General features: G+C 49.0%; 1 non-coding gene across 1 annotated transcript; it reads left to right on the top strand.

Annotated features, from left to right (window-relative positions):
* The first annotated feature begins 9385 nt into the window (after window positions 1–9385).
* trnat-ugu lies at window positions 9386–9461 on the top strand. The gene has a single exon. It is a non-coding gene; the product is annotated as a tRNA-Thr (tRNA).
* The last annotated feature ends 477 nt before the right edge of the window (window positions 9462–9938 follow it).

The following is a 9938-nucleotide window of genomic DNA, read 5'->3' as shown; positions in this document are numbered from 1 at the left end:
CTGCCTAAGTATGATTCTCAATCAGGGACAACGATTGACAGCTGCCTCTGATTGAGAATCACCAGGCCGAACACACAAAACCCCAACATAGAAAACAACACATAGACAACCCACCCAACTCACGCCCTGACCATACTAAATAAATACAAAACAAGAGAAAACAGGTCAGGAACGTGACACTCTGTTGGAAATATTGACATGATTCTTGGTGAGATTGAAACAATTGTTCTGCCAAAGCTGTTTCAAAACATCAGTTTAATTAGGCTTCATCAGTCTAATGATGTTTTATTGCCCCATTACAATGTGACTTTCCGTTCCCCAGGTGGATTTCCGCTACAAGAATACCCATGATTGGTGTGGTTACGCTGGCTGGTATTGTTCCTCAGGGAACTGCGGCTCTTCTGTCAAAGATGTCAGAGGCACAATTGACAGCAGCAGCAGAGGACGGAGTGGTTACAACAACCAGTGGTGTGAAACTGAAACTGTCGAGACCAGAAATATCCCCAGTGATAAACCTTTTCAATTGGTGTAAGTTTGTTATGAAATATATCTATTCAATTCATTGAACACTGTGCACGATGACTCATGTTAAACTCACATCTGGTATAATGGTTTTAGCTATACTGTTAAAACCTACTTCTACAAGGTAGACTCCGCTCTGAGTTGTTTTTCAAAGACCGTGACAAAGACACTCGGTAAAGGACATTGCTATTGTGGGTTTGATAACATTCCAGCCCAAGTGACCACTTATCTAAAGATGTTTTGTTGTTGTAACAGACAGAACAGCTGCTGTTGGATCCCCACAGTAAACGGTCTTGGACCTTGGAGCCTGGAAACACAAGTGGATCTGGGATCAAGATCTGATACTGGTGAACCCAACAGATCTCCAGTCACAGCCATTCTTCCTTTCATACGGTAACAACTTTCTGACTCCCTATACATTACCTCTTAGAACCGATCAGTTTTTTATATATACAATATAGGTTATTGAAATCCTAATTAGACATATTCCTACATTTTTGGCGGTAAGGAGGCGCACGTATCAAACTCAAGTTAGTTTGCAATTTCGTTATGTAAAAAATAGCGCAATAGCATTTCCAGCCCTGACGTCAGCAATTGACCTGTTTAACTTCAGCTCATTTGTGTTAAAGTGGGCGGGGTGACATATTTGAGGCGTGTCCAGGGGCAGCCCCCACACCGGTCCGTTCTTATTTTCTCCAGGCCCCGATCATTAGCCAGATATTATCATGTTGCACAACAACAACAAACCCTCTGGGCTATTTATTATGGAGGCTGTAACTGTATTTAGACATTTAGCCTATTTAAACAAGTTGTTGTTTTGTTTTGATTAGAATTTGATTAGAATTATACACTGTCTTTTCAGGCTTTATCAATAGCCTAGTGAAATTGATCTTGCTCACTGACTGCGTTTGACATGTCCATGTTCAGACTGCAATTTACAGTAGGCCTTGCCCCTATATCAGTGTACATGCTATAGCCTATGTTCATTTCCATACTGAAGCAATACAATTAGAACAATGTGGACTGTAAACATGTTCAACATACTGTTTTCTGTAAACATGGATCATCCTATTTAACTAACTAGGCTGTAAGGGACTAACATTCTAACTGGAGTTGATGACATCACAATAAATATATCAAATACCGTAAATACACAACTTGAAGCAACCACATGTTTAGCCATGGAACACCTTCTGATTGGCCAGTGAGGGGTCAAGCATCGACACACCCACAACTGGTTTATTCATGGACTTGCCTAGTTAAATAAAGGTTAAATAAAATACATAAATACAAATCAAGGCCCAGACTCTTTTGCACCACTGCCAGCAACTGCGCCTAAAATTGTGGTGGTGAAAATAGCAAAAATATTTCTGACGCGCCTCCGAACCTGTAGCTCTACTGCCAGCTCTTAGCCTGACCGTTGTGTTAGGTTTGTTAAAATAGAGCCCTTAGAGTTTACTCATTTCATATGTCCTATTTCTGACTCCTGTCATTGTAGTGTTCCCCAGAACTGTCCGAGGTCCTACAACCTCATGGCCTTTGACCCTGACGGTGATCGTGTCAGATGCAGATACGGATTGGTCAGACCTGAGTGCGATAGGTGTGACCAGCCTTCAGGTTTCCAGCTGGATCAGGTTGGTGTGGGCAGTTATTTTCAACACCTTGAATCTCATGTGATTGTTGATACACACCATGATGTGCTGTCACGTTGAGACCAAAACATTACAACATAAACCACAACTCATTTGTATTCAATCTACATGTGATTACATGATATTGCACATTGTCTTTGGTCTTAACCAGCTATTCCATTTGTGTTCTAACCTCTTCACTGTTAGGGCTCTTGCTCCTTACAATACGGCTACACTTCAACGAGTGGCGTCTACGGGTTTGAGCTAGTTGTAGAGGACTTTCCTAACCAACACATCACCCTGTCCTACACCGATGGCTCTAGTTCCTCCAGGGCACCGCTTCATGCAGGGAGACGCCGACGCTCCAGCTACCAAACAACCGTCTCCTATGCCACTACCACCACCAGGCCCACTACCACCACCAGGCCCACTACAACCACCCCCAGGTCCACTACAACCACCAGGCCCACCAGAACCACCAGGCCCACTACCACCGCCCCCACCACCACCACCACCAATCCCTGGCTCACCACCACCACCGCCCCCACCACCACCACCGTCGCCCCCACCAGCACCGCCCTCGCCACCACCACCACCGCCGTCGCCACCACCACCGCCGCCGTCGCCACCACCACCACCACCGCCGCCCCCACCACCACCACCGCCGTCGCCACCACCACCGCCGCCCCGACCACCACCACCGCCGCCCCCACCACCACCACCGCCGTCGCCACCACCACCGCCGCCCCGACCACCACCACCGCCGCCCCCACCACCACCACCACCGCCGACCCCACCACCACCGCCGTCGTCACCACCACCACCGCCGCCCCGACCACCACCACCGCCGCCCCCACCACCACCACCACCGCCGCCCCCACCACCACCACCGCCGCCCCCACCACCACCGCCGCCGCCCCCACCACCACCGCCGCCGTCGCCACCACCACCGCCGCCCCCACCACCACCACCGCCGACCCCACCACCACCGCCGTCGCCACCACCACCGCCGCCCCCACCACCACCACCGCCGCCGCCCCCACCACCACCGCCGTCGTCACCACCACCGCCGCCGTCGCCACCACCACCACCGCCGCCGACCCCACCACCACCGCCGCCGTCGCCACCACCACCGCCGTCGACCCCACCACCACCGCCGCCGACCCCACCACCACCACCGCCGCCGACCCCACCACCACCACCGCCGTCGTCACCACCACCGCCCCCACCACCACCACCACCGCCGACCCCACCACCGCCGCCGCCACCACCACCACCACCGCCGACCCCACCACCACCGCCGTCGTCACCACCACCACCGCCGCCGTCGCCACCACCACCACCGCCGCCGACCCCACCACCACCGCCGCCCCCACCACCACCACCGCCGCCCCCACCACCACCGCCGCCCCCACCACCACCACCGCCGCCCCCACCACCACCACCGCCCCCACCACCACCACCGTCGCCACCACCACCACCACCGTCGCCCCCACCACCACCACCGCCGCCGTCGCCACCACCACCACCGCCGCCCCCACCACCACCACCGCCCCCACCACCACCACCGCCGCCCCCACCACCGCGGCCGTCGCCACCACCACCACCACCGACCTCACCACCCCCGCCGCCGCCCCCACCACCACCACCGACCTCACTACCACCACCCCCTGGCCCACTACCACCACCCCCTGGCCCACTACCACCACCCCCTGGCCCACCACCACCACAGGAAGCCTGAATCCCTCCACTGCTCCCCTCAGCAAACTCCCTCTGCATTTCTCTCTTCTGGGTGAGAGACTCCTCTTCTGATGGTTAACAATGCATTGGATTCTTTTATTTATTGAACCTTAATCTAACTAGGCAAATCAGTTAAGAACAAATTCTTATTTACAAAGACGGCCTACCGGGGAACAGTGGGTTAACTATCTTGTTCAGATGCAGAACGACAAATGTTTACCTTGTCAGCTCGGGGATTAAACCCAGCAACCTTTTGGTTACTAGCCCAACGCTCTAACCACTAGGCTACCTGCTGCCCCCTGGATGGAGGGTTGGACATATTTATTCTTTAAACAACATCAAACATGGCATTTATTTGTGAAGTATTGGCCTTTACTTGTGTACGTTTGTGTTCCTTTCCACTTCAGTGGACTCTGTTGTTCCGTCCTGTGATGAGGGTATGTACCTGCCCAGGTTCGTGCAGCCGACACCACACAATGGAGAACATCTCCACGCCGAGGTCAACAAAGAGCTGGAGTTCAGGGTCAAGGCCAAGGCTACACACTCAACGTAAGAGACAACATCCATGATAGTCTATGATACAGTATTATACCCAGGATTATGTTTCTAGTGACCTCCTGGTTGTAACAGGTCATCCTGTCTGTAACAGGTCATCCTGTCTGTAACAGGTCAGCCTGTCTGTAACAGGTCATCCTGTCTGTAACAGGTCATCCTGTCTGTAACAGGTCATCCTGTATGTAACTGTGCAATCCTGTCTGTAACTGTGCAATCCTGTCTGTAACTGTGCAATCCTGTCTGTAACTGTGCAATCCTGGCTGTAACTGTACAGTCCTGGCTGTAACAGTGCAGTCCTGGCTGTAACAGTGCAGTCCTGTCCGTAACATGTCATCCTGTCTGTAACAGGTAATCCTGTCTGTAACAGTCTGTCCTGTCTGTAACAGTGCAGTCCTGTCTGTGACAGTGCGGTCCTGTCTGTAACAGTGCAGTCCTGTCTGTAACAGTGCAGTCCTGTCTGTAACAGTGCAGTCCTGTCTGTAACAGTGCAGTCCTGTCTGTAACAGGTCATCCTGTCTGTGGCAGTGCAGTCCTGTCTGTAACAGTGCAGTCCTGTCTGTAACAGTGCAGTCCTGTCTGTAACAGTGCAGTCCTGTCTGTAACAGTGCAGTCCTGTCTGTGACAGTGCAGTCCTGTCTGTGACAGTGCAGTCCTGTCTGTGACAGTGCAGTCCTGTCTGTGACAGTGCAGTCCTGTCTGTAACAGTGCAATCCTGTCTGTAACAGTGCAGTCCTGTCTGTGACAGGTCAGTCCTGTCTGTGACAGGTCAGTCCTGTCTGTAACAGGTCAGTCCTGTCTGTAACAGGTCAGTCCTGTCTGTAACAGGTCAGTCCTGTCTGTAACAGTGCAGTCCTGTCTGTAACAGTGCAGTCCTGTCTGTAACAGGTCATCCTGTCTGTAACAGGTCATCATGTCTGTGACAGTGCGGTCCTGTCTGTAACAGTGCAGTCCTGTCTGTAACAGTGCAGTCCTGTCTGTAACAGTGCAGTCCTGGCTAAAACCTTTATCACCTGTGGTACTTTGTAACTATTTCAGTGATGACAAATATTTTCTTCCACAATCAATGATTTGGCTTAAAGCAGCCTAGTGTATAAATCCACCAAAAGGTCTAAGAAAACCAAAAGTTTTCCAATTAAGAGTACATTTATTTTCTGTGATTGATTTGGATTGGTGCGGTTGTCTCTCTGCTAAGTGGGAATGCTTGTGACGTCCGACTCGGAGTCACCCCACACAAGTTGCGATTTAAAATGGTTAAGGTAAGGGTTGTGGTTTAAGTTATGGTAGGGGTTAAGGTTAGGATTCAGGTTTGGGTCGTCCAAGGATCCAACCTAGCATTTACCTTGTACGTTTTGCCTCCTTTCTAGGGTTAATGATGTCATCGTCAGTGGACCTCTGAACATCACCAATCACATGACTACCCAGGGGGAGTTTGTCATCCGGTGGACACCCATCCGGGACAATCTGGGGGAGTATTTCCCCATTTGCTTCATCACTGAGGGGCTTTCTGGGTAGGTCTTATGTTTTATAATGCTAGAAACATCACCAGAACTGCTCTTCTACTTCCTGTACGTTCTGCTACTTCCTGTATGTTCTGCTACTTCCTGTACGTTCTACTACTTCCTGTACGCTCTGCTACTTCCTGTACGTTCTGTTACTTCCTGTACGTTCTGCTACTTCCTGTACGTTCTGCTACTTCCTGTACGTTCTGCTACTTCCTGTATGTTCTGTGACTTCCTGTATGTTCTGCTACTTCCTGTACGTTCTACTACTTCCTGTACATTCTGCTACATCCTGTATGTTCTGCTACTTCCTGTATGTTCTACTACTTCCTGTACGTTCTGCTACTTCCTGTACGTTCTGCTACTTCCTGTATGTTCTGCTACTTCCTGTACGTTCTACTACTTCCCTCTGGAGTTTCCTCTTTTTATGATATTTGATTTCTCAACGCACATGAGAGAGAGAGAGACTAATACTACATGTAATGATAATATTGTGCCGTTGTTCACCCTGATCTTCTCTAATACTTTCAGATCTAGTGTGTATCAGTCTGAGATGAGATGTGTTGTGGTGGAGGTCGGACGCAGAAAGGGTTTGTACATTCTTCCACCATCAATATGCTGTGGTGTGTGATTGGACAATATGCTGTGGCGAGTGATTTGACAATATGCTGTGGTGTGTGATTGGACAATATGCTGTGGCGTGTGATTGGACAATATGCTGTGGTGTGTGATTGGACTATGTGGTGTGTGTGATTGGACAATGTGCTGTGGTGTGTGTGATTGGACAATATGCTGTGGTGTGTGATTGGACAATATGTTGTGGTGTGTGATTGGACAATATGTTGTGGCGTGTGATTGGACAATATGCTGTGGTGTGTGATTGGACAATATGTTGTGGTGTGTGATTGGACAATATGCTGTGGTGTGTGATTGGACAATATGGTGTGGTGAGTGATTGGACAATATACTGTGGTGTGTGATTGGACAATATGCTGTGGTGTGTGATTGGACAATATGGTGTGGTGAGTGATTGTATAATTGTGCACTTTGATAACAGGTGAAGCTGTGAATACTGTATGATACATACTATACCTAGACAACACATCTGAAATCACCAAACATGAAGGAAAGATACAAATGAAACTCGAAATGACCCCAACCAACTCAAATCATGGTTCAGTCGGATTGTTTTGATTAAGACATGTCTGCAAAAGATATGAAGAAATACAACAATAACAACATTTCTCCCGTGACAGTCAAAGCCAAGGTGGTGTGTGACGAGACCAAGATGACGGTAGAAGTGGAGAAGTCCTCTGTTACTGAAATTCACGAGGACCACCTCCGCCTCAACGATCCCAGTAACTGTGCCTGCGACCTGCAACGCCTCTCTAACAGCACCCACATCATTGGAGTCATCCCCCTCAATGCCTGTGGCACTCAGATAGAGGTGAGTCCTCCGAGATGTCAAATATTACAGTGGGATGACACATGTACAGTATTCCTCTTTGTGTGACTCCTGGGTGTGTGTCTGCGTTCTCTATGTTGAACCTGGTTCGAGGGGATATTCACCCCAAGGCACCAGCTAGGCTGACAGATCTTGAATTGGTTTCCTCAGAGAGACGGTCAAGATGGAGTGTTTTGGTGAGGGGTGGCTTTATGCCGCCTGTGGGAAGATCTGCCCTCAGAACAGTTTTGCATCAAAAGAGAAACCAACATGCTCACTCATAACCCCAAGAGGTTCACAGCAATATCAGAAGTGAAACGATTGATCTTGGTGATGTGTGTAAAGTTCAGTGCCCACAAATGTAACTGTCTAGATGATTTTCCTCTCCATCTCTCTCAATCCAGGAGGACGACGACAACCTCATCTTCAAGAACCAAATCACCACCTTCGACAACCCCAACGACATCATCACCAGGCACCACCAGGTGGAGATCCAGTTCTACTGCCAGTACGCCAAACGTGGCAACGTGTCCCTGGGCTTCAGTGCACACAGGAACAACATCACGGTGATGGAGAAAGGCTTCGGCACGTTCACCTACCAGTTTGAGTTCTACCAGACCAGCCAGTTCAGCGACATGGTGGATCCCCGTGACTACCCGTTAGACGTGGTGGTGAAGCAGATGATCTACATGGACATAGAAGCCGTGTCCACTGTGAACAACACCGAGCTCTTTGTGGAGTCCTGCAGAGCGGCGCCGTACGACAACCCCAACTACCACCCCACCTACCCCATCATAGAAAACGGGTGAGACTGATGATTCAGATCAGCTTTATTAGCACGAGTGGCAAGGCTACTGTTGGTAAAGCAAAGTGAGATAAAGACATCAACAATAACATTCAAATAATACTAATAGTAATGGTGATTAGAGAAAGGAAACACACATATACATATATATATATTAAAATATAAACACTGAGGCATTCATCAACCTCATGGTGGACACTTGTCAGTAATGTGAGATGACAATAGAAATGACAGGTTCGAGACATTTGTATAAACGCTGGGGAAAATTCTAGACTAAAAGATTGTTTTACTGCACTTACTGTATGTACTTTACATATTTACTGTACTCTAGGTTTTACCTGTCTGTTTTTTTACCAGGTGCATTGTGGACGAGACGGTTCAAATCTTCTCCCCCCGTCACCAGAGGCATTTCCAGTTCGGAATGGAAGCTTTCAAATTCATCGGAATGCATGACCAGGTAAATGGGGACAGATTGCTGGATCATTCAAGGGTGATATCTTCTCAGTTCAGTGACCTTTGAACCCTCTGGATAAAGGTGTACATCAGCTGTTCAGTGACCTTTAAACCCTCTGGCTATAGGTGTACATCAGCTGTTCGGTGACCTTTAAACCCTCTGGCTATAGGTGTACATCAGCTGTTCGGTGACCTTTAAACCCTCTGGCTATAGGTGTACATCAGCTGTTCGGTGACCTTTAAACCCTCTGGCTATAGGTGTACATCAGCTGTTCAGTGACCTTTAAACCCTCTGGCTATAGGTGTACATCAGCTGTTCAGTGACCTTTGAACCCTCTTGCTATAGGTGTACATCAGCTGTTCAGTGACCTTTGAACCCTCTGGCTATAGGTGTACATCAGCTGTTCAGTGACCTTTGAACCCTCTGGCTATAGGTGTACATCAGCTGTTCAGTGATCCTGTGTGAGGCTGGGAACCCCAACACCCGGTGTGCCCAGGGCTGCGTCAACTCCCCCTCCCCCCAGCCTGCTGGTCACCACCACCACAAGAGAGAGGCCGCCATGCAAACGGCCAAACACCACATTTCCCAGGGTCCTTTGCGCCTGAGAAAGAGTTCAGAGAGCTCAGGTAAGCTAACCCTGAGGGAAACGGCTGTAGCTTTAGATAAGCTACAAATCAAATGTTGTACTTTGTGTTATTGACGATACAGTATATTGCAGAAGTGGCAAGGCTACATGGTCCTCAGTAGCTCAGTTGGTAAAGTGTGACACTTGTAATGCCAGGGTTGTGGGTTCAAATCCCACAGGGGACCATTAAGAAAATACATGAGGATGTATGCACTCACTACTGTAAGTTGCTCTGGATAAGAGAGTGTCTGTTAAATGACTACACATTTAGGAAGGACCTCTACAGTGGATTCTTTCAACAGGAAATAGCATCTCTGCATAAACAGGTGTTTTTCGTTTCACCAAGAGTTTTTGTGTTAAAAAAGGTGTTTTCTTGTCTTTCCAGTGACCAACATGAACATGGGGTTGCTGGTTGGGTGTATCGTAGCAGCCGTTGCCATGCTGTGCGGAGTGATGCTCTACAAGGCCAAAACATCAGGCGTTAAATACCAGCCCCTGACAACATTTGAGACTTAGTCCGATGGCAGCCATCCTTTCACATGTAGCCTGCATTATAGAAAGAAGGATGGGGGGGAAATATAGAACATTTGAAAAGTGGTCTCTGACTTTAACGATGAAATGTCTCTTGGGACCAAAACAAGAATATGCATTAATCCGTAAACG

This window comes from Salvelinus namaycush, chromosome 30 (genome assembly GCF_016432855.1).
Source record: "Salvelinus namaycush isolate Seneca chromosome 30, SaNama_1.0, whole genome shotgun sequence".
Taxonomy (NCBI): domain Eukaryota; kingdom Metazoa; phylum Chordata; class Actinopteri; order Salmoniformes; family Salmonidae; genus Salvelinus; species Salvelinus namaycush.
This window is presented reverse-complemented; position numbering and strand designations above follow the sequence as displayed.